The 17,914-nt window shown below is 33.3% G+C and overlaps 1 protein-coding gene across 4 annotated transcripts in view; it reads right to left on the reverse strand.

Moving 5' to 3' along the window:
• LOC140668574 (insulin receptor) overlaps window positions 1-17,914 on the reverse strand; it is a 65,508-nt gene that overhangs the window by 44,151 nt on the left and 3,443 nt on the right. For 3 of the 4 annotated variants that reach the window (XM_072897730.1, XM_072897727.1, XM_072897729.1), the window contains exon 2: window positions 5,263-5,407. The gene's annotated coding sequence lies outside the window, so the exon portion shown is untranslated. Of the gene's footprint in view, window positions 1-5,262; window positions 5,408-13,555; window positions 13,760-17,914 lie in introns of all 4 variants that reach the window. The other variant, XM_072897728.1, reaches the window with a different exon arrangement.

The raw sequence follows: 17,914 nt of genomic DNA on the forward strand, positions 1-17,914 counted from the left end.
TTAAATGCATTAAATTATATACAAGATGACATTTCTAAGTACACTATTTTTCAAAAAAATAAAATTAAAAAAAATCTTATCGCAGTTTAAATGGTCAATTATCGTTGTTCGAATTGAAAATTCAAGCATTTTTTCACGAATTTTTTTGCTATCAGTATTATCGATACCATTATTTTCGCAACTGTTTTTATCGTTAATTTTACGTTATATTTTCATCTTTTGTCAGAATATGTTTTATATAAACATCTCGTCCAATTAATTCCGATACGTGCAGAATTTTACTGTGCATTCCTCGTCTGTCGCGGTAGTTTTCCGCTAGCGAATCTTTTTGAAATAACGACGCGTTATGAATCATGTTTGTTTATGCTCGTTCATGCGCGTTTTATACGCGTTTGCGCACATAACGCATTAAACTGATCTGCAATATTGCCTAATGTTTCACGCGATTATGTCTAGTTTAGACGAAGTGGCTATATTTTATTACGCCTGACTAAACAAAACCGGGAGAAAGCTAGACAATTTTTAAACAAACTCCAAAACCAATGTATTTTTATTATTAAAATTATTTTCTTAGTTATAAATATATCGTTAAAATAAGTTCTGATAAAAAAAAAAAATAGAATTATGCATGTGTTAATAATAGCGACATTTAATTTGAAATTTTCAAGCTTCAATAAAATGAGATGACAAATGGACTTGAAAAGTCCTACAGTCTTTAATCGTAAATACAAAAATAAAACAACTTTCAAAAATATCAGAGTTAAACAAAATTTTTTTAAATATATTTTCAAACACGAGCACGTTTATGAACGCACCCTTAACTTAAAATCCAATGAATCAACCAAGATCTTATTATCCTTGCTGTATTGTGGCCCGCAAATCGAACAATGATAAGACTAAAAAGTTAAATGTCAGCTAATTAATATCGTCGATATATTACTAAATTACTCTATTTATATTTTTTGAGAAGCATTTTTGTTATATGTATTTTTAATATTATGTCTATTTTTAACCATCTTTTTCTGCAGTCTATATCTTTTCTGCGGTTTATTTCTCTGAATCCGAACTAGCAATATATTTTTTTCTACTACACAACTACATTTTCCGGAATTATAATAGTAGAAAAATCAATTGTCGAAAAAAATGAAATAGAAATAAGGAAACACTAACAGACTGATAAAAAAAATAACTTCAACGTATAATTTATCAACATATTTTTTCTGTAAAAAAAAAAAAAAAAAAAAAAAAAAAGTCACTCTTCAAATAATGCTTTAAGAAATATTGAATGATTAATTGCCAATCACACTGTTCATCTTATTTCTACTTATCTATGCGCATATGTAAGCCGCAACAATAGCCGCGAATGGGTGCTTTCTCATTGTTGCTAATATTACGATCCAAGGCAAGTTGATGTAAGTACCGGTCTAGTCATTTTAAATTAACATTTTACAACACCAATAAATTAAAACGCGACACGCACTGAAAACTTTAATCAATTAATGCGGTAGATTTATTTCATGTTTTTTACACCGATGATATGATACATGAATTTGGGAAAACAATTAGAGAGACATTGTGCAATAATGTATTCTGAATAGGATAAACGTTAACGTCATATCACGTCGCGTGACACATAATCACGTCCCTGAAATGAAGGTTGCCATAACAACCCGTTGGGGTTGCAACGTTTTACCATATTCTAACAGAATCGCTACACATAGATGACACTTTCCAAAGTGCTAATAAATTCTCTTTCATTAAACCCTCATTAATCATCGCAGGTTGAAAGCAGCCTGAATCGTTTTATGAGAAAAAAAAAAAAAAAAAAAAAAATATAAGTAAAACAGTGGACATATATACATCAGTAAATTCAAGAAGACGCGCAAATAACTTTTTGTTATGTTTTATATATTACTTCTTATACATTTTTTCCCCAATTACCGCTTATATAATGCTCTCTTATTACGCGTGCAAGCATAATTATTGCCAGTTAAACAAATTTTTATCTTTAGAGCTAGTTATCGTGGGATTTGACAATTTCCTCGACTTATTGCGGCATTTCTTAACCTTCACGGTCTTTACTACAATTCTTTAGATTTATATGACAGGTGTGCTGTAAAAAGAAACTTCCTATTATTATTGTTTGGTTACGTCCCGCGGTGTAACGTCGCGGTTACAAGTCGATAACGTTTTCTCGATTGTCTAACGAAATATACATATGCACACACACACACACACGCACACACACACACACACACACACACAGAATCACAGAATGTCTCATTCTTATCTTGATTGCGCAACTTTTAGCAACGTCGTACGCGTCCCTTGTTTCTTGTTTCTCACGACACCCGTTTTTCGCGTTGCCGACTTCGCTTATTCCTCGTCACGCTTATTTCTACGAAACGGCCGAGCACTTTACATGCGCACAAACAGCGATACGATTTTACTTTTAGCGAATTTGCGAGCTTGTATTTTAGGCGATGCTCAATGTAAATCGTCCAAGTTTCTTCGTCATTCGTTTATTTAGAAGCTTTCCATTTAAATTCTCCTTTCAGTTTAAATTTCAACAATTTTATAATCAAGATAGATTCATCAGAAAAAAGCTTAAAAGCAACATGACAAGCCTTTCTTTTACAGTACGTTGAGATATCAGTGTCGAGAAAAAACTTCTGACGCGTTGTAAATATTAAGAAAAAAATATAGATTAAAAAAAGAAAATAATAAATAATACAATAAACCTGTAAAATTTTAAGAATGCAATTGCAACATTGCAAGTAATAATTGTCATCGTTATGTATGTGTGTATGTGGTTAAACACAATTATCATATATTAACTTTATCAGCTTTAATTTACATGAGAGTTTATAATCAATATTCATTTACTGCGCATAACGCATTCGCAAGGCATATCGGTGAAATCGCGGGCAAGTTGGAGCACGAAACCGGCAAATAGATTACACGACTGAACCGCAATCAGCGAATTTCTTCATAATTTGCTTACGTAGAATTGCGAGCACAGCCGCCGGTTAGTCACGGTACAGTCCCCGCTTTGTCACCAAGGTATTTTCGCATACGCATGACGCAATGGTTTGACACAATATGGCAATAGAGATTTGGGCATCGAAATTGCTTTTTCATTGGTTCTTAGGCGAAACGTGAACAGTATGAATTACGTGCGAGAATGTAATGGAATTTCGAGCGACAATTAAATATAATCTCTACAAGCCAATACACACTTCATTAAATTATATTTAAACTATATTTATTTACGTAGATTTATAAAGACGTATATCTAAGCAAAAACAATGAAAATAAATATTGAATGTTATTACGTATAGAGTTTATGATTAAATTTTTAGATAGAACTGTATGAATTTTTTTTTCTTTTTTTTTTTTTCCCCCATAACGAGAGACCGATTTCTATAAAGGGGGGATGGAAGGCACATACCCCGCGGTATTTTCCAATCGGAGGGATTCTACGGTAAATAACGAGTTTTTTTGTGCAAATAATAGATAACGCGGCCTTGCTGATGGAAGTTTTTCTCGTTTCGCGTCTACCGTTAAACGCGTTAATTTGTTTTCTTCGGCGAATACTTTGACTGTCGTTTGCGCGCAACGGAAGGTCGAAATCGCTGAGAAATTGAGAAATAATGGGAAGATTACAGTAATTTGGCGTAAACATCTCCGTCTAATGCGGAGACAAACAGGTAAACGTCAATGTCGCCGATATAATTCATACTTTTTACTTTATGAAGTATACTCTCAAGGTGATCATTACACGACCCTTTCGAAGGGAGATCGAATTATATACCATCGATTTTTCAGTTTTTTTTGTCCATTTGGATCTTCAATCCCTGTACTTCGTGTACACCGATATCCGCTTACGACGATATTATACGAGTCGTATATCAACAGATTTACAGTGCTCATTAGGTATTCGACAGACTGTCAAACCACGAGGCGATAATTTACTTATTCGATAGATCTTTCACAAAGATTAACGCGGTATCGATAGTTAGAAGCAACCGGGAATTAAGCAAAACTTTGTAAAATAATTCCCGGAATTCTCTACGAACATGTAACGAGACTTCATTTAGTGCCAGATCGAATTTTACCTCAACAGCATCTTACTTTGAAGCTCGCTAGAATCGGGATACCGCAAATCGCCCGCGGGCAATCAGTTAGCCATAATCGCAAATGGAGAGTTTTGAGAGCTCTGAAGAAATTTCCTTTCGCAACAGCTTCTACAAATTCCTTATTCGATAGTCAATTAACAGTTTCGACCGACTGTTCGTACCAAACCTAAATCGATCTCGTATCTCGAGAGTGTTAAAAGTTGTATTAAAAGTCACCGAACTATAAGCGACAGAAATTAATAATAAGCACGTTTTAAAATAAAACAAATATAAAACCATCAACATGTATATTTTGCGTAAAATCAAAGGAGAATTTTTTCTTTCTTTCTTTCCTTTTTTTTTTTTTTTTTTTTTTTTTAAGTTATGATACACAAAATACGATATTTTTTTTACGCGCAGGCGTTCGCAAAGTAAATTGTTTGCTTTTAAAACAGCGCGCGAGAATAGCACGGATGGCATGTTTGCATACAAAACGTGATCCTCCGGCATTCGCAACCGGTAATCGAATATTAGCCCCTCTCCACCCCCTCTCTCCAACTATTCTACCCGGATATTCTCATTAAAGACACGTCATGCATGAAGCGCGGTGAAGAAAGAAGTTGCGAATGAAGTCTCGTATAGTCGTAGAGAGGGAGCACACTTGATCCGTCTAGAACTCGAAGTGCGACCACATCACACGAAGTGTTGAACGAAGTGTTTCGTGACGTGTCCAATAAACTCTACGTAGCGAATAATAGCGTAAAGATTTGATTCGACGTTAACTTCCAAAACGTTAATCATCTTAATTAAATGTGATCAAATTTTTGGTCAAATAAAATGACGATATATTAATTTATCCGAAAAATTTAAAAATTATATAGAATGAAATTATGTATGTTAATTTATTAAAAAAAAAAAATTAATTATATAGATTGATATTGAAATAATCATATCTTTTTTTTCTTTCAACATTTTTGTCGAGATTTGCCGAATGGTCTCAGAAATATTCTCTGCGTTAACTCTCTAGCTCTCCTTCCTTTAACAAGTCAAGAGATAATCAAGACGCGCGTCTTCAAAGGGGGCGACGCGGCTCATTGAGTTTACAACAGTAAAAGGGCTGGCGGAAATGTTCGTGGATACTTACATAGTGGCCGTAGATACGGTGTCTTTTCTGTGGCTAAAAGTGGAACTGGCCGATGTCGATGGCGCGTCGATAATATAATCAACACTAGAGCACTGCCACTGCCTTGTCCCACATTACTTGCCATGCCGATAGCCCCGATAGATCACTACGCAAATGAAAGAAGAAAAAATAAAATGTTACAAAGCGATTCGTGCGGCCGATAGTATAATATAACATATTGTACTCTTCAATATGATAATTTATTTAGTCTTTTTTTAATCGTATTTTTCTTTTTCTGAACTTCTTTTTTGTATGTTGTAATAATTCTAAGGAATTTTTCCTTATCTAAAATATATCTTTCTACTATCTCTTTGCATGAATTTTGTTAAAATCTGTTTTTTCTATTACAAGTGATTATAATCTACAAAAAATAAAAAGATAGATAAAGGTAGAGAAAGATGTAAAGATACATTTAAAGAGTAAAAAGGATTTAAGAATAGTATTTTGACTATCTAGACATGCTGTCTCTAGGTATATGTATATATTCCCACAATAACTTCATTTAAAATTTAAAAAAGAGGTTAGGAAATATAGTTTATTAAATATTAAATAAAATAAAGCTGATATTTATAAAAGCTCGACGTATTTGAACATTTTTTGCAAACATTTTTTTAAAAAATATAAAAAAGAAAACAAAGTATTAAAAAATACTTGCAGACAAAATCTACAAAAATAAACACAATTTTCTGAATAAAAACTAAGAACGGTGCGTAGCATTTAATTTAGTTAATTGAATTACAAAGTCAAAGATTAAAACGTATGAACAAGCTTATTTTAAAATTCTTCAAGTCGTATCGTTAAAAGAATAATTAGCGGGATCCAAAATACACCTGTAAATATTATACTCTCGTTTATCATTACATCGTTGTGCGCATTTTGCGATTAGCTTTTGATGTTCGTCGCACTATTACTTCAGTGAATTGTAAAAAGAAATTTTCTCTACCATTCACTTTGCGTAACGTTAAGATTTAAAGCAATGTTGTTTACGAAAAGAGCGACTTGAATGTATGCGCAAAGAGAGAGAGAGAGAGAGAGAGAGAGAGAGAGAGAGAGAAAAGAGAGAGAAAGAATGATCCGTATTATTTTTCAATCTTTCCTTTCGCTAAGGCAATTATGAATGAAAGATGATACGTCGACATTGAACTACACGTGTGATGTGTACATACGTAAAGCATACGTGAGAAAACCTCTTTTGACAGCGAAATATGAAACAAATTTATAGAATTCGTTTTGTCAGATGTAATTGAATGTATAGAATGAAAATTTTCGAGTCCCCCTTCTAGAATTATCTCGTATGCTCAATCGGAATCATTTACGAAAGCAATACATGTATACGAAGACTGTAAACAGACAAAATCTTACGACAATAGATTAATAGCTACATCAATTGATTTACTCGATATCTTTTGATATTTATTTTGTTTTGCGAGATCTAATCGAGTATGGAATAGCTATTTTGTAGAATCATGCTGTTCTCAAGTCTCTCGCGTAGTTGATAGAAAGTAGGTCAGGCTATATCAGACGTATTTAAAGAACTGTCAAAGATCTTATCTCTTCTTATTTGCGACACAACGTCGTTTAAGTTTTCAAACTAAATCGATCGGCAAATTCTACGTTTCACACCCTAAATTTGACATTTCGTTGCAACGCCAAATTTCACAGAAAATTTTAATATATGCACTTTTTATAAATTATGAAAAATATGTCTTGCGATAAAAGATTCTTCCTGTTCATGTTATCAATTCAAGAAGAATTAATACTTCAAGATCGATCTACAAAATTGAAATTAATATTTCGAAAAATTTTATGTGTAAGTATTCTTCTTAATAACATATACACCTGCGTTTTTTAAACATTTATCAAAAGTCACGTGTCACTTTTCCGCATTTCGAAACGAATATGAATAAAATACGCAATTTCCTACTTGTTGTTAATCTTTCAATCCTCAATCGTTTAGCACGATTGAATCTAATTGAGAATGATTGATAGCATCTATGAAATATATGAGTATAAATTAAATATATACATATATATATATATTGCGTGTTGAATTTACAAATATACAGAAATACAAGTTGTTACATACATATCGATGTATAAATTTTATATGATGCAAATATGGTTTTCACGCGAGAAGACCTTGCATTTTGGAGCAAATTGCTGTTTAAACGAATTTCGTGCGAATTTTCATGCTCGGAGAAACCTGCAATCTATAATTACAAAGTGAATCTCATATAAACTAAATCAAATTTTATATGACGTAAATGATATTACGTAACTTATGCATTCCAACGTAATCATAAATAATCAGAATAGATGATAAAGCCTTAAATTAACTTAATTGACTTCCTTGAAAGTCAGTTGCAGCTATTTGCTATTTTGAAACGCTTATATATTATGGATAAAAATGCACGTCATTAAAAAAAAAAAAAAAAACGTATAATTTAATGTAATTAATTGCATTAATCTCGTAAAAACAACTTTGCAAAAATAAATGTTACAAAATTACTCGCGTATATTGTCAATCGCATATAATTGTAATCAGATGATTAAATTCGAATAAAATTAGTTATTAAAAGTATTTATAATGTGTGTTAGGCAGTTGTTAGGTAAATAAATATTTATAGTAATTAAAGTAATTTTTTTAGAAATGTAATATTCTTCCTCACAGCATCTAGAATTTTAGAATCTAAAATTGTTAAAGAAAAAAGGTTCGAGTATCGTGTGCTTCCATTGTGTATGACGCACGTCGTTTATGTCAAATTTGTTGACAATTTTCTTCAGAAATTCGATAAGTAAATTTCTGATATACGAACAGATAAGAAAATTCTCGATACGGAAGATCCGATATATCCTTGAGTTAATTTCAAATAAAAAATATATAAATATATAAATTTTTTCCCAACAAAATAATTATAATGAAGTAATTGACCCGACATTAATCTACTACGTTATTGATCGAGATAACCGACTGTGTATTATAAGAACAAAGTTTCACGTGGAACGAGATTAAATAATTAAAACGCTTGTAATTCAGTATCTCGTACCATTTTAATTTAAGATCCCTTACCGGTTTGCTTCGTCAATCTTATTTTGTGCGGGAGAGAATGAGCTTCGTATCGCGAAGTTTGCGCGAAACAGAACAACGGATCATGCTTCTCCACGAAAGTTAAATCATAAAGACGACGACGAGGAATGAACGGCTAAGAGCGACCACGCACCCGTTTACTTCGTCCTATCTCCGAACAGGTTGTCGTCGTATGCGCACACACTTTCGCAATGGAATCCCAGTTATTTCAAAGGCACGCATACGCGCGCACGCATAGTCTGTTCCCGTTGCCCGAGATCGGCGTGCGTGCGTGCGTGCGTGCGTGAGTGCGTGCGTGCATGCGTGCGTGCGTGCGCATACTATATACTACCGGAAAGAAGTCGATGATAAAGTACACATTGATGAATGTGTGTGCTTCTTCACCTTTCCTAGATAGGTGTACTCTTAGAAGGAGCCCGCAACATGCTCGTACATCAAGTATTGAGACACGTCACAGATAAAGTGTTCGGATTTTCGAGAATTTTAATCTTACGGAATACTTTTTCTTCATCTAAGTGAGCTCGGATAATCGAGCTTGTAAAATAAAATATCAGTTTTAGCGAAATTGTTCACCATTTTTCAATAATTTTCGTGGAAATTCTTCGGAAAATTCACATGTTCGCGTAACATTGTTTTTAAAATTACATCCGATGTGTTGTAGAAGTGATATATCATAGTCATATATAAACTTTGCACTATAAAAGAATTATATTATAAGATTTAAAAAAAATGGATATTAGAAAATAAAATTTAACATTCAAGATGTATTGAAATTGTAATTGGGGGAAAAAAAAAAAAAAAAAAATTTAAATTTTTTACTATCACTTGAATTATTTACAATCGGTTGAAAAAGTTTTATAAATATAAACAAAGCATCATCGATTAAAATAATCGATGCTTTGTTTATATTTATAAAACTTTTTCAACCGATTGTAAATAATTCAAGTGATAGTAAAAAATTTGAATTTTTTTTTTTCAAATAGAAAATCTATATGAAAAACTTTTACAGAATAAAAATATTAAAAAAAAAAAAAAAAAAATTAATTAATTAAATTAAATAAAAAACTTCATTGCAAAAGTCTTTCCAATTTCTCGTATCACAGAATGCTTCGCGTTAGAATATGTATTAATGATCTGACCACGTAGATAAACAATTCTTATCTCACGCACGAGATGTAAACGAAACTCGGTGCTGAAAACGTTTATACGTTTGTACACGTATGTGAATATCCATATCGTTAGAATTTCACTTTGCGACGAGAGATACTTTCGCGACATCGTGACATTCGCTTCGGGCAAACTCAAACTTTGGGAAAATTCGCTCCGTTCCTAAAGTACCAACGCCGCTGGTACAAATGGATAGTAGTATCACTCGACGCTCGAATGCTCAAGAGCTATGGCAACGAGAATGTTTCGTGCCAACATAAGCATCTTTGAAAATTCGTCCCACCGTGTATAATAATATTGTTACGGAATTTTCGCTTCGACGTATATACGTTCTATCTTTGCAACAGAAAACGTGTTTCTACCTCGGTTCTCCCAAGTGCATCTACCCTTTCAAAAATTCATCTCGTTTGTAAGATATTATTACCCGCCAAACCAACTACAGTGTAGCGTCAAAACGGAAGCTACTAGAAATTTATAGTCATACTTTTTTTGCACCCACGTACAACTACGTTACTTTATATGAAAATATCAAATATCAATATATGATAATATTTGTAACAAAAGCTCGTTTAATTTAAGAAATTTGATATCGTTAAAAAAACAACCAAAACGGTTTTTCAGCATGAATTATCTCTGTAATATATATATATATATATATATATATATAAATATTATTAAATGTTATAGTAATAAAATTATTATGTGCGGTATTATTTACACATATCAGTTCTATATATCAATTGTATCTTTATATAATTTCGAGAGATGGAAATTTATATTCGTGTCACAAATGTTGTGAATACAATCAATCCACTCGCACGGTTTTCATTATTATGTACCGTCACGATTCTAATTTATTATAATTACGTGTTTGCAACATGTCAATAATATCATCCTAATACTTTATATCATGAATGTATGTACATATATATATATATATATATACACACACACACAATATTCTTGTCCCCAGAGAAATAAGTATAGATTAGGCTTTAAACAAAAAATAACTCTATTTTCAAATTTCAAAGATTTTAAATATTTTAAGTATTTCCTGATATATTTTTGCAAGGATAAATATTTCCTGTGATAATCGATTTTATTTGATAAAAAACAATTGAAATTTACAAAAATAGAATTCGAGATATATATACCGTGTCAAAAAACTGTTTAAAATAAATCGGTGTATTTTTTTTTATTTTACATAATCAACGTATACAACAATGTTTGATATACATATTACTGTCAGATATAAAATGTTCAAAGTATTTAAATACAGGGCATTGTATTACGAATATGCATTTTGCTGCGCTTCTATGTTTACGACAAAAGGCATTTCGTCGACTCAATTTAGAAGTTCTATTAATGGAGTAGTCTGTTAAAGACTACGTCGCGTCCAATGATAAATTCCGTATGTCTCACGTGACCTCATTTATGATGAGAAACTAACTAGTATATAATTTTTGACAACGATTTTCGAAACGTAATATTTTGTATTTTTACGCGACCGCTATATAACTTTCTGCAAAATTTTCCATGATATTTTCTACTTGGTACAACCGTACCGTGTATATACTATGTTGCAAATGTAAATATCGAATGAGAGAACTATTCAACTTTTGTTGATACAAGAAATACCACAAAAATATATTTTATTTGCTGTTTTTTTTATTTACACATGTAAATATATTTTCTTGTTTGCAAAATCGCTAAAATAAACCAAAATTGTGCACCAATGCATACATTAAATATTATGTACAGAGTCCTCCTAATTAATTAATTCAAAGCTTCTTTTATCGACCGGACGTATTATTAGCAAATTAGAAAGCGTCGTTTAATTAACTATAATTTCCTGAAGACTTTATATCCGTAGAGATCTTAGCGGAAACAATTACTTATACATTCTATGCCATTTATTTCAAATTGTAATTCTCCAAATTAAAAAGAAACCGGTGACTTCTACACAAATGTGTATATCAGTTATTTTAAATATATAATGTCGTTTACAGTTTTAGAATATCGATAAAAAAATATGTATTATCGCGGCAGGCGCGTATTAATTAGTTTAATTTATATAATAGTAAAACTGCTATTAAAGCAATGTACTACTAATAATTATCTATTTAAATAACAAATTTGCAATTTATATTTTATTATGCTAATATCCAAGAAAAATAATTAATCTTTCGCATTTGACGTACAACATAATATATGCCTTTTATCACTCGATATCTATCAATTAATTAATGTGCAACTTGATCCGCGAATTGACTATGATATAGAAGACGAATAGAATACGTAACAGCTGATTTAATTCGCCATTCGCACATAAGAATATTTAACTAAGCAACACTTGCGGAATTTGCTCTCCGAAAAGTACTCTCAATTGTGGAAACATACGGTAAACACGTAATTTTATAGCCAACCTCCCGTGGGATTTTCGTGTTTTGCCTTTAAATTACATTTGATGAGAAAACAATCCGGAACTTTCCCTCTCTAGTGTCTAGTCTTGTCGTGTTTTTGTTATAGATGTTAAATCAAAGTGAGAACTGTATTTCATATCGTTTGGTCAATAGTTCAAGAGACGAGAAGGAAGAGGCAAAGGCAAACTGTCATTTGCCTACTGATCGTAAAATCTAAGAGAAACAAGTTTCGATTATTTTCTTTTGGAAACAATTATAATACTGCCAATGAGATTATTCTCGAATAAACAACATGAATCTGATTTATCGTAACTCTGATTCGCTACGTAAACAATGCGATTAAGGCCATACATTCATATAAGCTGCGCGTCCTTTAGAATTAACTAAATATAAACTATTGTTTTCTTTTTTATTAATATTTTTTTAAATCGTCCCGTGTGTATAATTAAATTTATATATTTATGAATTTTTAAATTTATGCCTATGTCTATGATATTTATGTCACATTTTTTCATACAATGTTTAAGTCGTATTCTTTTACATTTTCTACATGATGTTTACATAGACTTATCTTTCATATAATTAATGTGTATGTTATATGACAAATGAATAAATTGTTTTTTAGCTCCATGTGTCACACACATACAGAAACACGTGTCAGAAGATGTATATTTTTAAATAAATAATGTGACTAAAGGAAATAACAAGATAATAAGCAATGTCTAGCTGACAAGTAAATTTTCTCTCTTTCTCTTTGTATTCTCTTATTATATAATTTTTTAATTTTACATTAAGTGTTTTATTTGTCAATTTGTATACAATTTAAAGTTTTTAATTTTACGCATAAATATTCTATTTTCATCTTTTTTATATAGTTTCTGAATATTGACTAAAGATTTTATTAACACGAATATCTTTTACTAGAAAATTTTTTAATAATAATGCAATTCAATGAAATTTAAAAAAAAGTTTATATCTATATAAATAGTTTTTTAGAAAATGATATAGAATAGAGTTAATTCAAGATCCTGTATATAAATTAATATTACAATTTTGTATATATTAGAATTTTATGTGTGTGTGTACTTTTAAGTCTGTGGTAAATTTGTGTGAAAATTAAGAATGTAAATCAATAAAACTCGAGAAATTCTTAATTCTTAGAAATTCACTATTGACACATATAGTCGAATGTTCTGTGTATCGTATTTTACCACGATTGATTTAGAGAGAAAAAAAAATACACCGAAATAAATCGCGTTAACGAGAATTATAACGTGTTTGTACTTTAAACTTGTCATACATTATGCGAAATCTACGGGTTCGAAATTTTTTTACATCGTATGTCACATTTTTATCAAATTAAAATACCATCACACAGTCGCTATAAATATGCATAACGTGACAACACAGTCACGAATAGTGTTCGCATTGATATACTATTTAGTATTTAGCGAACTTTATAATATAAATGAAAGATTCGATTTCGACGAAAGAGGGCCGATGTCTCGCGCGACAATATTACAATCAAAATAAAGCAAAACATAACATTTCGCGTTATAAGATTTTTGATACTCACTTCACCTTTCCCTATCATGCCACCAAGAGCGAGATCCGTGTGTGTCCAATGACACCCGACGCTATCGTAGGCGCGCGACGCGCTTCTCCGCCGTAAACATAAAAACAACACAGGGCAACACACCTTCTCAGGGACGTATCGCACGTGGCATGGATTGGAACGCGTACGTTGGATATCAACAGAGGAAGGTCATCGTTGATGTCGCTACGAGAGAGACAGAGAGAGACAGAGAGAGAGAGAGAGAGTGAGAGAGAGACAGAGAGAAAGAGAGAGAGAGAGAGAGAGAGAGAGAGAGAGAGAGAGAGAGAGAGAGGGAGAGGGAGAGAATAGAACGATAAGCGGTAGATGCTCGGGAACACACGGAAAGTCACTCGGAAAGTCAAACGCGTACGGAGAAGATTGGCGTATAAATTTTAGCGACGCGACGCCGCGCGAAAAGCTCCCGTCGAGAATTAGTCGGCGAGAAAGGCGCACCGACAGAACGTACCGTCACGTGCAACGTGGGAGCCAACGAACGCGACGTCAACGAATGTGCGAAACGTTCCTAACCTACCAGCAAGAGAAAATCAAACGGTAACGATAATGACGACGACGATAACGGCCCGTCCTCTCCCCGTCTAGATCGTAGATACGTACTACGGACGCGGTCGCGTACTCGCCCGAAGCCGAAGACACGGCCACGCATCCGCCGATTCATGTCTACTGCTCGCATGCGAGATACCATGTACCATAGTACGACGCAACGAAAAGGGATAGAGTGGGATCGGTCGTGGCGACGAGGGAAGGGATGAGCGGGTGGGGGAAAGGGAATACGGCAGGCGCGAGGGTCGAAAGCGCGCGGAGGGGGGAGGGGGAGGGGGAGGGGCGTGGGGGGGAGGGGAGACGGGCGACGATGAGTGAGAAGCGTTGCGTGTTGCGTAGCAGAGGAACAAAAGCTCCGACGCGTCGCTCTGCGTCGTAAAAATATTTCCGTGTTTTTGGGAGAGCGCGTCGCAACTCCCTGGCCCTGGCCAAGTACACTGCGTATTATTACTATCGGAATAAGCGGCGTTTCTTCCCTTCCTCTCTCGCACCGCCTCCCTTCGCCTCTTTCCTCCCCGTGCTCTTTTTGTACACCGAAGAGAGCTGAGGAGCGCGTAAATGGCGGAAGATGCGACCGGGGCGGCGGTGGGCGACAGGAATGATGGAAACGCTAACCTTTGAACGATATTTCGCGTCTTCCCTTCGAGATTTCCGTTTTTCAACGAGCTTAAGTGATTTCAGACATTAAGATGTTTGCGATATGATACATCACCGTGCGCGCGTTTCTTACGATTCGCTCAAACGAAAAGTCAGGCAAAGTAATGAGATTTCAAATTGCATTGTGTCTCCCGCAATGTTCGTTTTAGAAGTATATATTTCCCCTCCCCCCTCCTTCTCCCTCCCCCCGAGTACAAAGAGTATTCAATATCAACGAGAGTTATCTACATAAATTTTCTCTCTGTATAAGATATGATTTTCTTTTCTTCGATATTAATTTAACTTTGTGCGAGAAATGCTATTAACTGTGTATAAGTAGATGCCAGTTAATCAACGAGATGAATGCTATCAGAAATATATTATTGACATCACGTAAAAAGAACATTACGAAACACGCGCTTCGAAAGATCGTAGAAAGATCTATGGCTATATGAATGGCTTTATTGCATGCGGAAGCACACAATTTTTCATGGTAGAGATCATTTTCGCACAATCACGTTCCTACAACTTGGAGTTAAATGTGACATGCCTTATTGCCATTAGCGCCTGTATAAAAAAAAAAAAAAAAAAAAAATAAAAAGAAGGAGAAAAACGGATCTTTTGCGTGTGTTTTATGTGTGTGTGTGTGTGTGTGTGTTTCCATTATTTACATTTATTTATACAAAACAAGCAAGAGCGTTCAAGCAATAAAGATGCAGCGACTTACAAGCGCGCTATTAAAGGCGCACCGATATTAATCTCGACGGCATTGTCAGAGTTCAACGATATCAATGCCTCGATCAAAACCGCGTATTCAAATCGCATTTTTTTTAGCGCTGCTCGCATTCAGCTTTTAGAGTGACTCCTTAATAAAGCGTAGTCGATGCGACTAATGAGAATGTAATTAAAAATCGAATTTTTATCAAGATGTTATCTCGCATATATCTCGTTTCTTGTATGCGTGTGTGTGTATGTGCGTGCGTGCAATATCTCTTAACTGTAAACTCATATTCTGCTATGAATCTCTAATGATTTCTATGAATGTGAATGCCACTATAATTCCGTATTGCGTAACGTTAGGTACGATTAGAGTCGGACAATTTCATTCAATGCAAAATGTACATTATATATCCGTCTTGTATCACCCCCCCCCTCTCTCTCTCTCTCTCAAAGTTGTAAATTGCTCCGTATAATGTATATACAATGTTTTTATCGTGCATGCCATTCTCGAGAGATAGTGGCTTCCTGAGACTTTTAATTTACTCTACATTTATCAGATCACGCTGAGTGAGAGGAATATGTATCGTCACTTATCATTTTAAATTACATGAGTCGTTTATTTTGACGATTGCGTAAGTACATACGTTCTCAAAAATCTTGCTGAAATTCACATCACAGTTGATCAATTAAAATAATATCGCATAAAATTATAGTTGCGCGTATATTATTTTTAAAATAAACACAGTCACTTTTAGCTTTACGACAAGTTGAATAATGCAGGATAAAGCTGTCAAAGATAAATTTTTATTTCTTTCTCAGCCGGAAGGAGAGAGAAAATCGAGGAAAATAATCTAGATAGCCGTGACTTACAATACCAAACGATAGCCAAGACAATTATACATGCTTTTGATCTTTAACCTTCTCGTAATGCGACAAATAATTATTTGAAAGAGAGCAAAGTTGCATGTCAGTATAGGATATGCAAAATTATGCGTTGAAAGAGCATCGATTTATTCACCCATTATGCAGTTTTACTAATTTTACGATTATTAAAATGGAACACAAAAGCGGGAAAAAAATAGCAGACTGGCAAAATCGACTGCAAATATTCGTGTTTTTATCCGTGAATTTTGACGCTAAACACGTGACGACAGCAACATGCTGAGCTTTCAGGACAATTCTCAATTTGAACAGGACATTCTCTCTGCCGTTCCAATCAATGTGCTATTGTAAACGGTGTATCGCTAGAAGCACGTAGAAACATGCCATTTTAAATCTTTCAAGCTTTGATTTATATTGTCACAGCAAACACAGAAAGAAAGAGAGAGAGAACAAAAGTTTTATTACAAAAAATCAATTATTTAATTATTTAAAAAAAATAGAAAATGATAAAAATATCCTAGCAAAATGCGAAAAGAAGTATTTCGTAATTAAAAGTATAAGTTTCTGATTCTGGTGACACGTATATGAACAAGGAACACAATTTTTCATATTGGACACACAGAATCAGAATTCAGAAATTGAATAGTACTCTTATAAATTTTACATTATCAGATAATGTTGAAGTATCGAGAGAGAAAATCGCGGTACTGAAGATTCGTGATCGCGATACGACAAGATCTATTTACACTATCCTGATTCCCGGTACTAATGTTTTACTAACTTGTGGATATCCTGATTCCAGATAATATCTACTGAATTATAACCTCTTGTGCATGCGTTATGATTTAAAATTAAAATTTAAAATATAAAAGTCAATCTTATTTAATTTATGATTTACTATTCACTTATGTCGTTCTCTTCTTTCGTTTCAACTGAAAAGTTCGAATACTTACGATCACTGTTAACTTAAAATTATCTAGTTTCGAGATAAGATGTCGCCTTTCTCCGTCAATCGTATCGAAAGAATGTCCCGAAAAAACGAATAATATAACGTTCAAGCAAAACAGGTTTGAATACTTTGAGAACAATTAAACTCAAATTTGTCAAAATATGTTAGAAAGTATAGGTTTTAAATTAATATAAATAATACATTAAATAATATTATATCTCGTTATTTTTAATTTTAAAGCAATAAGATTCTTTGTCCTAATTAATTAGTCAAACACTTACGAAGTATTTCATTGGTTAATTTAATAATCCAAGTACTCCCCCTAATAACCCAAGACGGAGTTTATGACGTCATTAATCGTTCTCAGGACGATCAAACTTGCTTCACTTGAAAAGGCTAATAGGTAATCGACGAGAGAAAGCGAGAGAGAAAGAAAAAGAGAGAGAGAGAAGAGAGAGAGAGAAGAGAGAGAGAGAAGGAGAGACGTAATCACGTGTCAGAAATTGACAGGTAACATAAGAAAAACTTGGATTCTTTTACATACAATTTAAATAATTAAATTTGTCTATACTTGATTAATTTATTCTCTT

The sequence above is a fragment of the Anoplolepis gracilipes genome, chromosome 8 (genome assembly GCF_047496725.1).
Source record: "Anoplolepis gracilipes chromosome 8, ASM4749672v1, whole genome shotgun sequence".
NCBI lineage: Eukaryota > Metazoa > Arthropoda > Insecta > Hymenoptera > Formicidae > Anoplolepis > Anoplolepis gracilipes.